The sequence below is a fragment of the Gopherus evgoodei genome, chromosome 1 (assembly GCF_007399415.2).
Source record: "Gopherus evgoodei ecotype Sinaloan lineage chromosome 1, rGopEvg1_v1.p, whole genome shotgun sequence".
Lineage (NCBI taxonomy): Eukaryota > Metazoa > Chordata > Testudines > Testudinidae > Gopherus > Gopherus evgoodei.
The window spans coordinates 358,160,958-358,177,222 of record NC_044322.1 but is presented as its reverse complement, the minus strand read 5'-3'; the positions used below and the strand labels follow the sequence as shown (position 1 = coordinate 358,177,222).

At 44.7% G+C, this 16,265-nt stretch overlaps 1 long non-coding RNA gene across 5 annotated transcripts in view; it reads left to right on the top strand.

Annotated features, from left to right (window-relative positions):
• Positions 1-16,265, top strand: part of LOC115656796 — a 223,131-nt gene that overhangs the window by 157,633 nt on the left and 49,233 nt on the right. The window contains exon 3 of one of the 5 annotated variants that reach the window (XR_004001780.1): positions 921-975. The exons of the other annotated variants lie outside the window; for them this stretch is intronic. This is a non-coding gene — a long non-coding RNA (uncharacterized LOC115656796). The remainder of the gene's footprint in view (positions 1-920; positions 976-16,265) is intronic. 5 annotated transcript variants of the gene reach the window in all.

Below are 16,265 nucleotides of genomic sequence, written 5' to 3'. Positions count from 1 at the left end.
AATAATCTACCATTGGTAGATGTACTATTGGTTTCATCTAGTGTGGCAATTCCTATATTGAACTGACCTTTGGAGCAACAGTTGCCTAACTAATTAAGCTGTAAAAGCAGCAAAGAATCCTGTGGCACCTTATAGACTAACAGACGTTTTGGAGCATGAGCTTTCGTGGGTGAATACCCACTTCCTCAGATGCATGCTGTGTTCTCTTCTTTGCCTTGGGCAGTGCTAGAGAAGCAGGAGTTCTGTGCTGTCTCATTTTTATATTTTCAACTCCCAGTTTTACTTTGGAGGACTCATACTATATATAACCTGTTCTTTATTAATGCATGTATTTGTATGTGGCAAGTATCCAAAAGTAAATATACCTCACTATTTTAATTCTCTTTTAAAATTCCCCCAGTGTCTTTACACAGGGCCAAATTCTGATCTCATTTACACCAAAAGAAATTCATCGCTCAATGGCTTTAACACCAAATTTACACCACTGTAACCGAGAGAAAAATTCGCACCATAATTTGTTCTGCTTGTCAGACATGTGATAATCTTTCCATAAATCACTCACTTAAAAGTTCTCTTACTTCCTGGTTTTACTATTCAGATCACATAAAATGTAGATAAACATATAAGTATTTGTAGAACACTTCCTTCTACTTTCTCTCCCTCCCACAAGCCCTGTTCCTCCCTCCATGTCCCACCCTATCCCCCTCCCCCTAAAACAAACCAGCAAGAATTATACTTCGACTAACATACTGGGGGTTTTTTGGTCTCCTCCCATTCTAATTATGACCTGTACTTTGCTTTCATTATAAAGTATGCGTACCAGTTACTCTGTGGGAGTGGTGAAACTGCAGCACAGAAACTAGAACCGTTTGGATTAATCTGAAAGCTATTCATTTGCTTGCGCTTCTTTTTATTAACAGCCGAAAACATGCCGTGTGCCTTGTATTGGCTGCGTACCTTTCAACAGGAATCGAGGTAACTCTTTCCGTGTGTGTGTTTTTTGTCTCTCTCTTAGTGATCTTTTGAATATTGTAAGACTTGAGGCTTGTAATTTTACAATAGCTAATATCTATTTTGTGCTCTTTCAAATGCATTGACAGAGTCATCAGATTGCCTTTTGGGGATATTTTCATAACTCTATAAAACAGCAAGTTCCTTTTCCATTACTTTTTTTTTAATAAGTGAATATAAAATATCACAAGCCAGATTCTGATCTCAGTTCCACAGGTGCAAATCTGGAGTAACTTCATTGAAGGAAGCAAAGCTGCTTCAGATTTGCATCAGCAGAACAGCAGGTGGAATCTGGCCCATAATTGCTCTTTTGTTTTAATCATCAACATAGTAAAGATGGTGGTTGATAGAGGGATATTGAGACTGCCAGCACTTTCAATGTTGGGGAAAGTACATTGCTGTAAATTGGTGAGCAAGTTCTTCAGACCAGTTTCTCTGTAGGAGTGAGGTGTTTCCAGGTAAGTAATTTCAGAAATGTGGGACTTGCTGATACTGTACATTCTTATTGTTCACTAACTATAAATAGAAACTGAAAATGCAGGATTGGCAGCATTTAATTTTGAAAAGATGGTTCTTACAGACTATGGACTATTGGTCCCTAGCTGCAATTGCTAGTTTTTATGGTTATGTGAACAACGATATGTTAGCTCTCAAAACTCAGAAGGAAAGTTTTGCTTGGCTGATATTTGAGGTAGAAGTCTTAGGAATGTCTCTTAAATACCCTCAAGTAATCATGCTCTCCTTATGCCTGTGCAAAACATTGCTATGGGGGGAGGAAGGAAGGGCAAACGGAAATCCTTCAGATCTTGCTATGTTTATACTTGCAACCTAGCTGGCTGCATTTGGAACTAAGCCAGACATCTTTTAATTTGTGAATTTCTGTATTTTTATTTTATGAGGCAGAATTATTGACCTGACCCCCTCCCTTCCATGTCTTAGTTTTATCAAGTCTTGTACATATGAGGCACTAATTGCCAAATGTTCTGCATAGTATCAGATTTGGGATACCCCAGCTCTGAATTCTGCATGTTGGGAATGCATCTTGATGGTCAGGCATCATCTGCTGGAATGGTCAGTGTGTCTGCAATGATCAAGAGGAAGCAGTGGTTGTGTTGGGGAAGGGTGAGGCAGTGAGCTTCCTATAGGCATGATGGGAGAACCTCCCTCTACTCCTCCTCCTGCTCACTTCTTCCTTTCTTTTTCTTTTTTAAAATCTTGCTAAAAGTGTAAAAATATTCTAGTATATTGGAAACATGGGACAAAGGGCTTCAGAAAGATCAGGGTTTCTAGAAGCACTCAGGGTTGGCCGGATACTGCTTTGTCTTTAATGGGTGCAGCATTAGGCCAGTGCCGAATGTTTTTGAACATGCCCCTCTCAATCTGTTTGACTGAGCATGGGAAAGGGAGAGTGAAATCTCTGAATTCTAATTCCAGTGATCTGCTGTGTGATCTTGGGCATGTCACAGCACTGCTCCGTGCCTCAGTTTCCCCATCTGTAAAATTAGAATATTTACCTCCCACTACCTTCCTCACAAGGATGTGATAAAGCTCAATTGGTTAATAGTTGCGCAGGCTTTAAAAAATGTGAAGCGTTTTCTAAGAGTGTTCTGTAAGTATTGTTTTATCAAAAGGAAAGCATTCTCCAAAATGACTGTAAGAATTTAGTATACAAATAGAATACAACATATTGTTGGTGACAGATTAATAGCTATATCCTGCTCATATTAAAGTCAATGGCAACACTTTCATTGACTTCAGAGGTGCAGGCTTAGACCTTAAAACCATGCCTAATTAGAGAGAAGACAAGGGGGAAATTATATGAGTAATAGGTATTAATAGAATATGATTTCTATAGTGCAATCCCTAAATTTCTGTGTTACTATATATTAATTACAGTTGTAAATTGACAATTCTAAATTAATTGGACCAGATTCATCATCAGTGGAACTCTAATGACTTCAGTGTTCCACCACAGATAATCTGTCCCTTGATACGGCACCGCGAGAGTGGTGTTAATAATTAACTGCATTTAGAGGTGGCTGTTTTGTGTGTATTCCACTCCGTTTATCAAACAGCTTGGCTGTTTGTGGGGTAGACTCCATATCAGCGTATTCAGCCAAAAATTGTAAATGTACTAACACGCATTTACTACAGATGTCACAAGCTAACAGAGAGCAGAGATTCGAAGTGCTGCAGGTAAACAAGGTCATATTGTTTCCTTTTGCTCTGTAAGAGCTGCTTTTGTGTCTAATGCATTAAGCAGTGAATTCTTTTTTTTTTAAACTTGAATTTTTGTGTTTTTTACCATCAATATTGCAGGTCAGTAAATGCAGTTAGGGAGAAAAGAGGGTCTTGTGGTTATGGTACAAGGCTGGGCATCGCAGAGCCAGGGTTTCTAGTCTAGTTTCTGCTACTGGCTCATTGTGTAATCTCCACCAAATCACTTAGGCAAGGTGCCTCAGTTTCCCTGTGTGTAAAATGTGGATAATACTTGGGTTGCACACACAGTGAGAATTCACTAATGATTCTAAAGCTCTTTAAAATCCTCAGATGGTAGCTGCTATAAAAAATATTTTGCCAGTGTTTTCTCTATAACAAACTACCTTTTATATCTGAACTACTCTTTGTAAGAGCAAAGTGAATTCCACATACCTGCAGAGGCCTCTCTTTTTCCTCTAGCATCCATCATGATAGTATCAAACAGCTAAGCATGCAAATTTATATCCTCATAGCAATGTCCACAGAGGACTTTGTAGCTCATTAGGTTCTCAGAAGTTTTTTGAATTCTTTCCCTTTAATCTCCCTTTTAAATTAGGACTGTTCAGAAAAAAATATATCTATTTTTTTTCAAAATTCCAAAAATTTCCAACCAGCTCTCATTAAAGCCTTCTTCCGCTGTCCTTCCTAATCTGTTCTCATTAAGGTGTTCTCTTCCCCTCGCCTCCCTCTGCAGAGCCTGCACTGTAGTCCTATTTTGGTTTTTGTCTGTCAGGGCCTGTTCTTGCAAGATCCTGAATGCTCCCTGCAAGGTGTTTACTGCCCTCTGCTTCAATTATTATTTTTATTATTAATAATATTATTTGTATTACCGTTAGCTGCGAGCACTCAGCACCACACAGAAATTGGCCCATAGGGTGCAAGTTCTTGAGGGCAGAGATATTGTTTTCTAATAGCAGAACCTCACTGACATGCACTTGTATTATACAGTCAATATTATTGGGGCATTGCCCCAATAGCAGATGGAGAATTGAGGTCTTTGTATTAGACTTCATTGTTTATACAAAGTATACTGAAGTACACTCAGTAGCACATTAAGGGATATTATGGAAAATTAAGACTACACTGAAGTTATTAAAATAAATGAACAAAGCGGGACAATTTCTCTGCTTTTTTTCCCTTTGTGGCATGGGTTTATTCATTTGTTTATGAACTTGTAAAACTCAGTAATTTTGCGAAACAGTTCCCAGTTTGATGTGATTTGATGAGGTTCTCCTGTTTTTGGTATTTTTAAGCACTATTTGAATTTTTGATGCTGTACAAATAAAGCACTGTAAGTTCCAAGAATTGTTTTTAATTACGTCTAGATGTTCAGGTGCCATGCACCGTTGCTTCTAGAAGGCCATAACAATTTTTCGCTGGACTCTTTGGGCCACATTTTTTACAAAGTACTGCAGAGACCAATTTGTGCACTGACATCTGCATGTACAGTTACCAAGATTGCATACATAAATCAGGGGAGGAAGAATAAATTCCTAAATGCCCATTTTACACATGAAGGTACCTCATTTGCATGTGCACCTATGGCAGTTGTGCATTTTCGCATATAGTGAATCGATTTCTGATTTTAATAAGTTAACCCTTTAACTGCAGATAGATTGTTTCACGTTCATCTTCACTTAGGGTCTGATTTTTTACACTCTTGCTTGAGGGGAGCAATCCCTTATTCTGAGTGTAATCAATTATTTGAATGGGGCTACTTATGGAGTAAGGTACTGTTGAATGTGAGAAAGGTGGCAGAACTGGGCCTTAAGCCGTAATGAATTATATATTTCTCCTAAATTTGTTTCTTTGCTTCGGAATTATCCAGTTGCTTTACAAAGGAAGGAAGATGAGTATTATTTCAAGCAAGAAGGAAAAAAGGGAACTCTCTTGATTTGATTTACTGTACGGCTGTTTTACACCTCCGACAATGTAAAGGAGCCTTAAAGTGGATGTAAGTTACATTTATGGCCACTTTAAGGCCCTGTAGCAGGGTGGTCAGCCGCTCCTGCCCTGAAAGGGCTTGAAGCCAGCCCTGAGAGAGGGCTGGGACTGCAAACTAAAGGCTTGCTGATTGGGGCGTGGCCCAGCTGCAGCTGCTTCCCCAATCAGACTGCAGCTGGCCTTATAAAAGCCAGTGAAGCCAAGAGCTGAGAGACTCTCCCTCTAGCTCTTGAAGGAGAAGGGTTTGGGTGCCTGGGAGGGTACCTAAAGTGGAACAGGGCTAGGGGAAGGCTAGAGGAGCTGGGGGAGCTCCAGCCTGAAAACCCTCCAGGCTGCAGGCCTCGTTAAAGGCCAGAAAAGGTTCTGGGATTGCAGAGGGGCAGCCCAAGGCTAGGCAGAGGCAGCAGGTCCAATACCCCCTTGCCGGTGATGAGTGGCATTTACACTGTAGTCTGCCCCAGTGAACAGGGGGCTAGATCGAGACTGTCAGTAGCCATAGACGGAGGTGAGGTGGGGATAGAGGGTGAGGGTTCCCTGGGGTGGGGAGACCCAGATCAGTGGGGGTACTGCCAGGGGTCAGCACCCTGGCCTGAAAGGGACACTGGGGCTCAGGAGGGACTCAGGTCCAGCGGCAAGCGGGACGCTGGCCTCCAGAGGGTGCTCCGGAGGCTGGAAATGTGAATTCCCTGGATGACCAGCAGGAGGCGCAACAGGGGGGAGTCCTGCTCTGTGACAGGCCCCTTTACGCTAGAAAGCCTTAGTATAAATGATTATTTGGATTTTTTAAATGTATTTTGATAACATTTTGATTTCAGTTAAGGTTTAAATATGAAATGCAGAGAGTTTACTAAAATCAGACTTTAAGGATCACATCAGAAGGAAATTACAGGACTTTTATTGTAGACTTGTATTCTGGCATTACAGGACTTGTATTCTTGTTTCTCAACCAGTGGGTCATAAAAGGCAGTCAGGTGTTGCAAGGTGTTGAAAATGTTCATTACAGTTCTAAAGCAAAGAAAATAAAACCTTCAGTGTTTGTGAGGTTCAATGCAGTAGTTAAGTATCAGAGGGTAGCCGTGTTAGTCTGGATCTGTAAAAGCAGCAAAGAATCCTGTGGCACCTTATAGACTAACGGACGTTTTGGAGCATGAGCTTTCGTGGGTGAATACCCACTTCCTCAGATGCATGTAATGGAAATATCCAGGGGCAGGTATATATATGTGTGCTAGCAAGCAAGCTAGAGATAACGAGGTCAGTTCAATCAGGGAGGGTGAGGCCCTGTTCTAGCAGTTGAGGTGTGAAAACCAAGAGAGGAGAAACTGGTTCTGTATTGTCCTATATAGGCTTAGCATTGTTATAGCCGATACAGATTTTACTTACATATATAGTTAAATGTAAGGGAAACGTGAACATTTTTGTCTTAGAATAAGAGGTCACCAACCTAAGAAAGGTTGAGAAACATTGTTTTTGACAATTAGCTATAAACAGTGGGGAATGAGTCCATGCTATGGTTCTTGTGGAATTTTAAATCTTATACTACGTGGTCCTGATTCTGCAGTACCAACGTAGACAATGCTTTCAGTGAAGTTAATGGGAGTTTTCCTTGTGTCAGGAATACAGGATCAGGCCCTAAAGCATTAATCTGATTGATCAGCCTGCTGTGACTGTTGAAACATTGATTTGAACACAGTGGCATATTGACAGCTGTATTCTCAAAAGAAGTGGGATTGTGTGCTGTACGTGTTCTTACAACTGTACTGCACTGAAGCAAGAAGTCACACTGATCTGCAGTGGAGTTCACTGGTACTAAGATTTTAACTGAGGTCAGTAATGAACTGAAACAACTTTTTCCAGCATTTATTTTCCCAGCTGAGGAGCTGGGAACCACCTCCTGGAGGTTTCAGGGAAACTCATTGTCCACTTAAACCTTTGAGGAGGAATTTCCCTTCTGGCCCAAGCCTCCAATATGCCTTAATGTTGCTTCCTACTCCCTGTGTTTTTTATTTTTCTTTTGTTTTTTCTAAACTTCCATCCACATCCATCCATCCTTGCTATGACAGGCAGGCTGAACTACTCAATGCAGAGCATTTCCACAGTGGGGATTGGCTGATGTGGTTTTATTTCTGAGGCCCTGTCTACGCTGGCAAGTTTCTGTGCAGTAATTCACTTTTCTGTGCTGTAACTCCCAAGGTGTACACACTGCCATGCCACTTAGTGCGCAGAAACTGAACAGTTGCAGCACTGTAAGGCTACGTCTTCACTACCCGCCGTATCGGCGGGTAGCAATCAATTGCTCGGGGATCGATATATCGCGTCTCATCTAGATGAGATATATCGATCCCCGAGCGCTCTTATATCGATTCCGGAACTCCACCAACCCGAACAGAGTTGCGGAGTCGACATGGGGAGCCGCGGACATCGATCCCGCGCCGTGAGGATGGTGAGTAATTCGATCTTAGATACTTCAACTTCAGCTACGTTATTCACGTAACTGAAGTTGCGTATCTGAGATCGATTTTCCCTCGTAGTGTAGACCAGCCCTCAAAGAAACATCCCAATGAGAGGCGTAGAGCTTTCTGTGCCCGGGCTACAGCACTGTGGTGCCAGTGTAGACACAGTGGTTGATTACAGCACTGCAATTGGCCTCCAGGAGGTGTCCCACAGTCCCTGTGTCAAACCCACAGTCGGTTTGAACTCTGCTGCCCTGCCCTTGGGTGACCAACCATCATCCCCACCCCATTGCCCCATAGCCCCAATAGCCTTTGGAATTTTGAAAGTCCCCTTCCTATTTGCTCGGTGATGTGTGCAGTGGTCTCAGTGCATCTTTCCAGGTGGCCATGCCTGCTCCACGCACGAGGTGATCTCCCGCTTGGAGCAATGTCGAACTGCTGGATCTCATCAGCATTTGGGGAGAGGAGGCTGTCCAGTCCCAGCTGCACTCCAGCCATAGGAATTATGATACTGTGACGGAGGTGGGACTCACCCCTGAAGCACCTCCCTCTGGTTGCTCCAGGAATTAGCTCAGTTCATGGGGAGCGCCCTCTCCTGGTGGTGTCCCATCCATGCCTCGCCTTCCATTGGCACCTGGACCCTCGTTGCTCCCTTCTGCTCGTGGCGTCCCCTTCAGGACACTGCCCTCCAGCAGTGCTCCCTATTCTGTTCTCACTCCCTGCAGGGGGGGAGACAGGACTAACAGCAGTCTTTCACCTGCCACAGTGGCCAGCCATTCCCAAAGTCTAACCCTTTCCCTCAGGGGTATGGTGCAGTCCAATATAGCCACTTCCCGTGGCCAGTTGCAATATATGGGGGATGGGGGGGACCCAGCCCATCCGTTACTCTGGGTCCCAACCCAGGGACCCTCTAGTGGCAACCTCCCTGCCCTCCTCCTCTCCTCTTGCTGTCCGCTCTCCCTGGGTCACTTCCCCTCCGACCCTTTGCACCCTTCAGGCACTTCCCTCAGGGCCTGCAGCCTGGCAGGTAGTGGGCTGGAGTTCCCTTCTGCTCCCCCGAGCCTGCCCGGCACTGCGCTGCGCTGTCCCAGGTGCTGTTCTCCTAGCTCAGGAGACAGACCTTCCCTGTTGGAGGTCTGGGAGAGACTGCCTGCTCCGCTCCTAGGCAGCCTTTATATAGGACTGAGCCTTGCCCTGACTGGCCACCACTTGCTTAGCCCTCATTAGCTCCCCCACAGGCCTTCCCTGATTGGCTGTCTCTCGGCACAGCCACTCTGGCCTGCCCTAGCCCAGTCTCTCATAGAGGTGGGGCAGGCGCCCCACCCAGATACCTACAGATTTCACAATGTTTGACAGAAAGATGCCATGACCGGGACACACTGCAGTGCAGGGTCAAAGTGAAAGAGCTGCAAAACGCCTACCACAAGGCGTGGGAGGCAAACCACCGCTCTAGTGCTGAGCTCACGAGCTGCCAGTTCTACAAAAAGCTGGAAGCGATACTCAGCGGTGACCACACCTCCACTGCGAAGACCACTGTGGATACTTCAGTGGCTCACATGCCAGTCGAGAGTGGACCGAGCCAGGAGGAGGAAATCTTGGACAAGGAGGGGAACCCAGAGGCAGAGGATGACTCAGAGATGCATACAACCAGGAGCTGTTTTCTACCCCAGAGGAGGCTAGCTAGTCAGAGCTGTTGGATGTTAGCGAAGCACAAACAGGAGGAGGAGGCCTCTAGTAAGCGGATTTGATTTTGGGAATCGCTGAAGCGAGTTTTGGGGGGCAAGAGGGTTGCAGAAATCAGGCCTGTCTCCCACTGCATGCCTAGTCTGAGTGGTGGAACAGGCTGTAGATTGACTCCCTCACTTCATGGGAATCTCCCTCAGAGATGTCCAGGAAACTCTTGAGGCAGCGGATTGCCCAGTATCTCCACAAGTTCTTCGGCAGAGCTGCTTTGTTTCTTGCCCCATTAACGGTAACTTTTTCATGCCACTGTGCTGTCAATGGGGGGTGGGGTGGGGGGACCATTACTGCACACAGGCAAGCCGCATGGGGCCAGGGCAAAAGCTGCAGTCTTGAAGTCTCTATCTTGATTCCCTGCTCACTCTCAGCAGTGAGATATCTTCCATAATGATCACATCCTGTGGAAAATGTGTGGCCAGGAATGATTATCTGGGCCCCCATACAGTGCTGGCTCTCCACAGGAGCCACGTGCCAAATGTACAGCAGGGTCGGGGAAGACCTGCCCCTGCACCTACTCACCATTTTGGGGGTCTTGTGGCTCATGTGTGCTTGCCTGGGGTTAGCCAGTTAGTGACAGGTGTGTGAGTACTGGCTCTGTTTTAAATCACTGAATCAGTGGTCTCTGTGTTGCAAACAATACTGCTTCTGTAAAATGTTGCATTTAAACTTCACAGAGGTGACCTTGGGAGCCCAGCCTCTCTTTGTTATCGGTGGCTGAACGGCTGCGCAGAATTAGAAAGTGGCCAAGAAGAACTAAGGAGGACTTTCTGCGTGAGGTTATGATGCACTCCTCCGCCGAGAAACAGGAATTGAAGGAGTGGTGGGACAGTGAGAAGAAGGACCGAAAGGAGAATGCGGCATGCCAGAATGAAGCCACAGAGGTTATGAAGTGCCAAGCGGACACACTCCAGGCTATACTAATTCTTCAAACCAAGCAGCTCCGCGCCCGTCCTCCCCTGTAGCCGCTGTAACAAAACTCTTTCCCATGCTCCCCGCAGCCACCGCCAACACACTGTTATCAACCACCTGGCTCCAGTCTATACCCGCGGCATTCCAGCCCTGTGGAGTCCCACTACCCACTGCACTCAACAGCCATCCCTCTGCAGTTTGGCCCTGCTGAAGTACAATACCCACTGCATTGTACTCCAAAGGAGAAGGTTGGATATGATCCCTGGACATACACAAATCTGTAGCCATCCTGGGACCCCTCCTCCTCCTGGGACCTTCCCTCCCCCCCCATCCCCCTCACTGTTGATGGGGGGTTTTCTTTGATTCTCTCCTCCGGTTCTTGTTTTTTAATAAAAGATTTGTGTTGGTTTGAACACAATCTTTATTCTACTAATTGAAAGCAAAAAAGAGTCCTGCAAAGCAACATACAATTACGTTAAACCCATATACTGCATCGTCTGCACCAGTCACCTCCTTGCATTACAAGCACTACACTCCCGAGCATAGCAACAAATATTAGTGGCTTTCAGCTTCAAATTGCTGCCTCAAGGTATTCCTGATCCTTATGGCCGCACTGTGCCCCTGGTCTCTGGCTGTTCAAACTCAGCCTCCAGGCGCTAAGCCTCTGCGGTCCAGCCCTGAGTGAAGCTTTCACCCTTCCTTTCACAAATATTATGGAGTGTACAGCACGCAGCTATAAGCATAGGAATATTGTCATCGGTCAGGTCCAGCTTCCTATAGAGGTAGTGGGCTTTTAAACGGCTAAAAGTACACTCAACATTCATTCTGCACTTGCTGAGCCTGTTGTTGAATGGCTCCTTACTGCTGTCAAGTTGCCATGTTTATGGCTCCATAAGCCACGGCATTAAGGGGTAGGTGGGGTCTCTCAGGATCATAATGAGCATCTCGACTTCCCCTACGATGATCTTCTAGTCTGGGAAGAAAGTCCCTGCTTGCAGCTTCCTGAACAGGCCAGTGTTTCGAAAGATGCATGCGTCCTGTGCCTTTCCAGACCAGCCTGTGTTAATGTCTGTGAAACGCCCATGGTGATCCACAAGCTCCTGAGAAATACCCCTTGTGATTAATGTGCTACGTGGTCTGGTGGCAGAATTGGAATATGCATGCCATCTGTCGCCCCTCCTCTGTAAGGGAAGCCCATTTCTGCAAAGCTATCTACAATGATACACACATTGCCCAGAGTCATGGTCTTTCGGAGCAGAATGTGATTAATGGCCCTGCACATTTCCGTCAACACGAGTCCAACAGTAGACTTTCCCACTCCAAACTGATTAGCGACTGATCGGTAGCAATCTAGAGTAACCAGCTTCCACAGTGCAATCGCCACACACTTTTCCAGCAGCAGGTAGCTCTCATTCTTGTGTCCTTGCGCCGCAGGACTGGGGCGAGCTCATCACACAGTCCCATGAATGTGGCTTTCCTCATCCGAAACTTCTGCAGCCACTGCTTGTCATCCCAGATGTGCATCACGATGTGATCCCACCACTCAGTTCTTGTTTCCCAAGCCCAAAAGCAGCATTCCACTATGGTCAACGCCTCTGTGAATGCCACAAGCAGTTTCGTATCATAGCTACTACGTGTGGCGAGATCAGTGTTGCACTTCTTTTGCCTTTGTAATTTAAGGAAAAACTCCACTGCCACTCATGACATGTTGGTCAGAGTGAGCAGCATACTGGTCAACAGTTTGGGATCCATTCCTGCAGCCTGAAGATGCAGGGCACGTAGTACACAAACAGTTGAAAGATGGTGCCAAATGCGGACAGAAGCACAGGGATTGCTGGGATGCAAAGTAATGCATCACGGGGCATTGGGACAGGATTCAGGATGCCCTGCGACCCACTTTGCCTTCCCACATCTCTTAGCGACAGAAGAGAAAGAGGCGCTCTGTCGGATGCTGCCCAGAGTACACAGCTCCAAATACCGCTGCAAGTACCAACGTGCTATTGTGCAGGCAGCTAACAGTGTGAACACACAACAGCAGTTTTCCTTCAGTGCTCTCTGAGCAGTGCTGTAACTGTCGGCACAGTAACTCTGCCAGTGTAGACATGCCCTGAGCTTCTGTTGTTTGTCTGGTTGAGCCTCTCAAAGTTCACGTGCATTTTGTACTTCTGTAGCCAGGGGTGGCTCTAGGCATTTTGCTGCCCCAAGCACGGCAGGCAGCCTGCCTGCTGCCCTTGCGGCGACGGGCAGAGCACCCCCAGTGGCTTGCCACCCCAAGCACGCACTTGGCGTGCTGGTGCCTGGAGCCGCCCCTGTCTGTAGCATTGCATTCTGGGACCACTAGTCTCTGTGGACAGCAACACTGTTTAAAGATGAAAGTGTCTGCAGTCTGCTCCAATAGTTGTGAGCTTCACATTCCTGGTTAATTTCCATTTTTCTCCTCGTTTGAATTAAGTTACGGCAGTCCCTGATTTACAGTAAGTACTGTTGCTTGTTGTAACTAGCAAACATAGGCACCACTGTTGTCAGTGGAGATTGAACCCTGGAACCTTCAGCACCAAAGTACAAGCCTCTGTCAGTCAAGGTAAAAGAGAGCTCCTATAGCTGTGAAAAAGTAATGGACGATTTGTCATTGGGCCAAGTAGTAGAGAACACAGTTGTAGGAGCTGTATTGCATTATGCTGCATTTGAGTTTCATGCTCCCATTCCATGACCTAGAAGTTTTGACTGTTTTTTTTGTTCTTGTTATGTTTCGGTTTCTTTTCTGAGCTAGCATTAAACTGCATTTAGTGCCACTTGTACTAAATCAGTTTGATCAGCGAGTTTTCAACATAGGTATGATTGGAACTGATTGGAACCAAAATTCCTGCCACACGCTGCTGCTTCAGAGCAACATAAGAATGAAAGATGGGTTTGTGTTCACTGAATATGTTTTTTTTTTTTTGTTAATACGGGATTTGCATCCTACGCTGATGTGATTATGGGCCTGGGTGACCACTTTTAGTAAAATGTGGCCTCCTGCTGGGGGTTTGAGGGAATATTTTTGCTGTTAGGTACATGAGCACCTATTAGTCAGCGGCTGAATCACTGAAACCTGAAGAAGAGGGTTTTATAAGCAGATCCTCATCTAAATGTTAACTGCATTCAAAGTCCCCTAGCATAAATTATTGACATTATTCATACTTCTCATCCCTTATTAAAATAAAAGAAGACTCAACTTTGTCTTCAGCACAGGAAACTGACAGAAGCATTTAGTATAGCATTTATAGCTATTGTTATTTGGCTAAATTTGAAAGTATGTCTCACTTCAAATAATTTAAATCTGAAAATACTACCTGCGTCCAAGAAGTTTCATTTCCAGGCCACTTGTCAGATCCACCAGCTATTTCAGGGCTCCCAAGTGCTCTAGACAGATAAATGGGCGTTCTGTGCAGAAGAGAAGAGTTCCTATGAAATGCCTTTCTTCTTCTGTTCTTGTGGACCAAAATTCTGGCCTCCCTTGTACTGTGCAACCACTGTTAGATCTTCAAAGTAGTTCGTCAGCTCTCCTTTCATTTGTATATTGCTGCTAGTGTCAAATCTCCATTCTTGGCTGTTTGCATGTTAAAATCCAGCAGAGGGATCCTGAGGGATCGATCCTGTTGGGTACTGAATGCCTCATGTAAAGTTCTTAGAGCCCCCTCTGTACTAAGTGGAGTGTGTATATGAAAATGATGGCGGAAAGGTTCTGGATGAGGTAATCTTGTGGCAATACTTAGAGCTGGAGTGGGCTCAGCTAATAAAATTTCAGTTTGGAGATGGCAATCTTTCATGTGCTTTAGTGTATAGTAATGGGATGACATACTCTTGACTTCAGAAGAGCTTTTCTGATCTAGGTGACATATAGCAGGAGCACTGAGTATGCACCTATTAAGAGTTGCTGCAATGTGGATAAAACTGTGTGTGTTTAAGGAGAGAGGGGAGATTAGAGGGTGGGTTAAAACACTGTTTGGACTAACCCAGAGCTTGAGTTAATGGTTTGGGGCAGGAAATAACCTATTAAATAATATATATGGCTGGGAGAAAGTGCACAGTCAGATTCCTACATCTCTCCTCTGACACTGAAACACTTAACTATGGATGAGGAGTAAAGAAGATGTCATCTGTTGGGTGACAGTCTCTGTAGTGCTCATCCATCCATTCTGGCTGCTGCTTCTTTCCAGAGAGGAAACAAAGGGAAAAAAATGGGAAAGTGTGGCTGTATCAGAATGGGTTTATTTCTGTTCATGTAGAATGGAATCAGGCAGGGCCCAGGGAGTTTTCAAGATTCTGAGGTGAAAATTTATTTCCAGAAGAAATACAGGCAAGTTTGGAAGTTCATCACTGGGAGTGAAAGCTGCCAACCCCTCTTCTGAGCTTCCAACTCTGTATCTTTTGGCAGGAGAGTCTGACAAGAGGTGTGTTTCTCATAAAACCCCAAATAGGTGAACTTAAAGAGCATATAGTGAAGACTTGATTCCTGGGTGGGTTTTATTACATAACATGGTGTCTACAACTCATTGCTATAAATCAAATAAACAAAAAAAGGAGCAGTTGTTATACAATAATATTATGGTTCTTAGGTTATATAGTGCAACATTGCCTTGGGCTCTAAAAGCTTCCGGTCAGTTAAGGTCAGGCATATATGCAAAGAAGCTATCATCTCTTTCATGCTGTCGGTATCTTTCCCCAATCTGAATCTTAGAGTCCAAAAGTTGGGGTACCAGCATGAATTCCCCTAAGCTTAATTACCAGCTTAGATCTGATAGCTGCCACCAATCAGGACTTGGAGTGCCTGATACACTCTGGTCCCCCCAAAACCTTCCCTGGGGACCCCCAAGACCCAGACCCCCTGGATCTTAACACAAGGAAAGTAAACTCTTTCCCTCACCAGTGCCTCTCCTAGGCTTTCCCTCTCTGGGTTACCCTGGAAGATTACTGTGATTCAAACTCCTTGAATCACAACACAGAGAAATCAGGTTTGTTCCCCTCCCTTCTCTTCCCCTCCAGGTGTTCCCTCCCTGGGCTCCTGGAGAGAGAGACAGATTCAGGCTTCCTGAATCTAAAACAAAGGGATTCCACCCTTCTCCCCTCCCTTCTCCTTCCCTGTTAAGAACAGACTCAATTCCCTTGAGCCTCAACAAGGGGAAAAATCAGACAGGTCTTAAAAGCAAAACTTGTAATAAAAAGAAAGAAAAAAAGTAAAAGTTATCACTGCAATTTAGATGGTAAAAGTTACAGGGTCTGTCAGCTTATAGAAACTGGAGAAAAAGCCTCCTCCAGCAGAAATACAATTTAAAATACTTCCAGCCAAATGCACATTAGAACTCTACCAGCCAGATACACATTTGCAAATAAAGAAAACCAATTAAAAAGACTAAACCGCCTTTCTACTTGCACTTACTACTTGAATAGAAAATTAGAGCCTGTAGTAGTCTGGTCACTCTCAGATCCCAGAGAGAACACCGACAAAGAACACACACACAAGCTTCCCTCCACCCAGAGTTGAAAGTATCTTGTCTCCTGATTGGTCCTCTGGTCAGATGTTGTTTGTTAACCCTTTACAGATGAAAGAGACATTAACCCTTAGCTATCTGTTTATGACACATGCTTGTTAAAATAAATAGTAAATAACCTACCAAGAGCAGATGTGTGTGCTTGGTGACCTTGGTATCTGGGATAAGGGGAAATAAAGACATAACAATAATTAACTTCCTTGCCCTCCAATACTGATGTTCATAATTAATTAAATTAAGACATAATGAGATTGTATGCTATTTTGGGAAAGGACCCTGACTCTGCTCTGATACTCTGGTGTAAGTCAAAAGTAACTCCACTGAAGTTAGTGAAGTTGCACTGGATTAAAATATTTTAGATCAAAATGACTTAATTCTAAGCATGATAGTTTTTTTAAAGGTATTTTAACATTTATGGGGA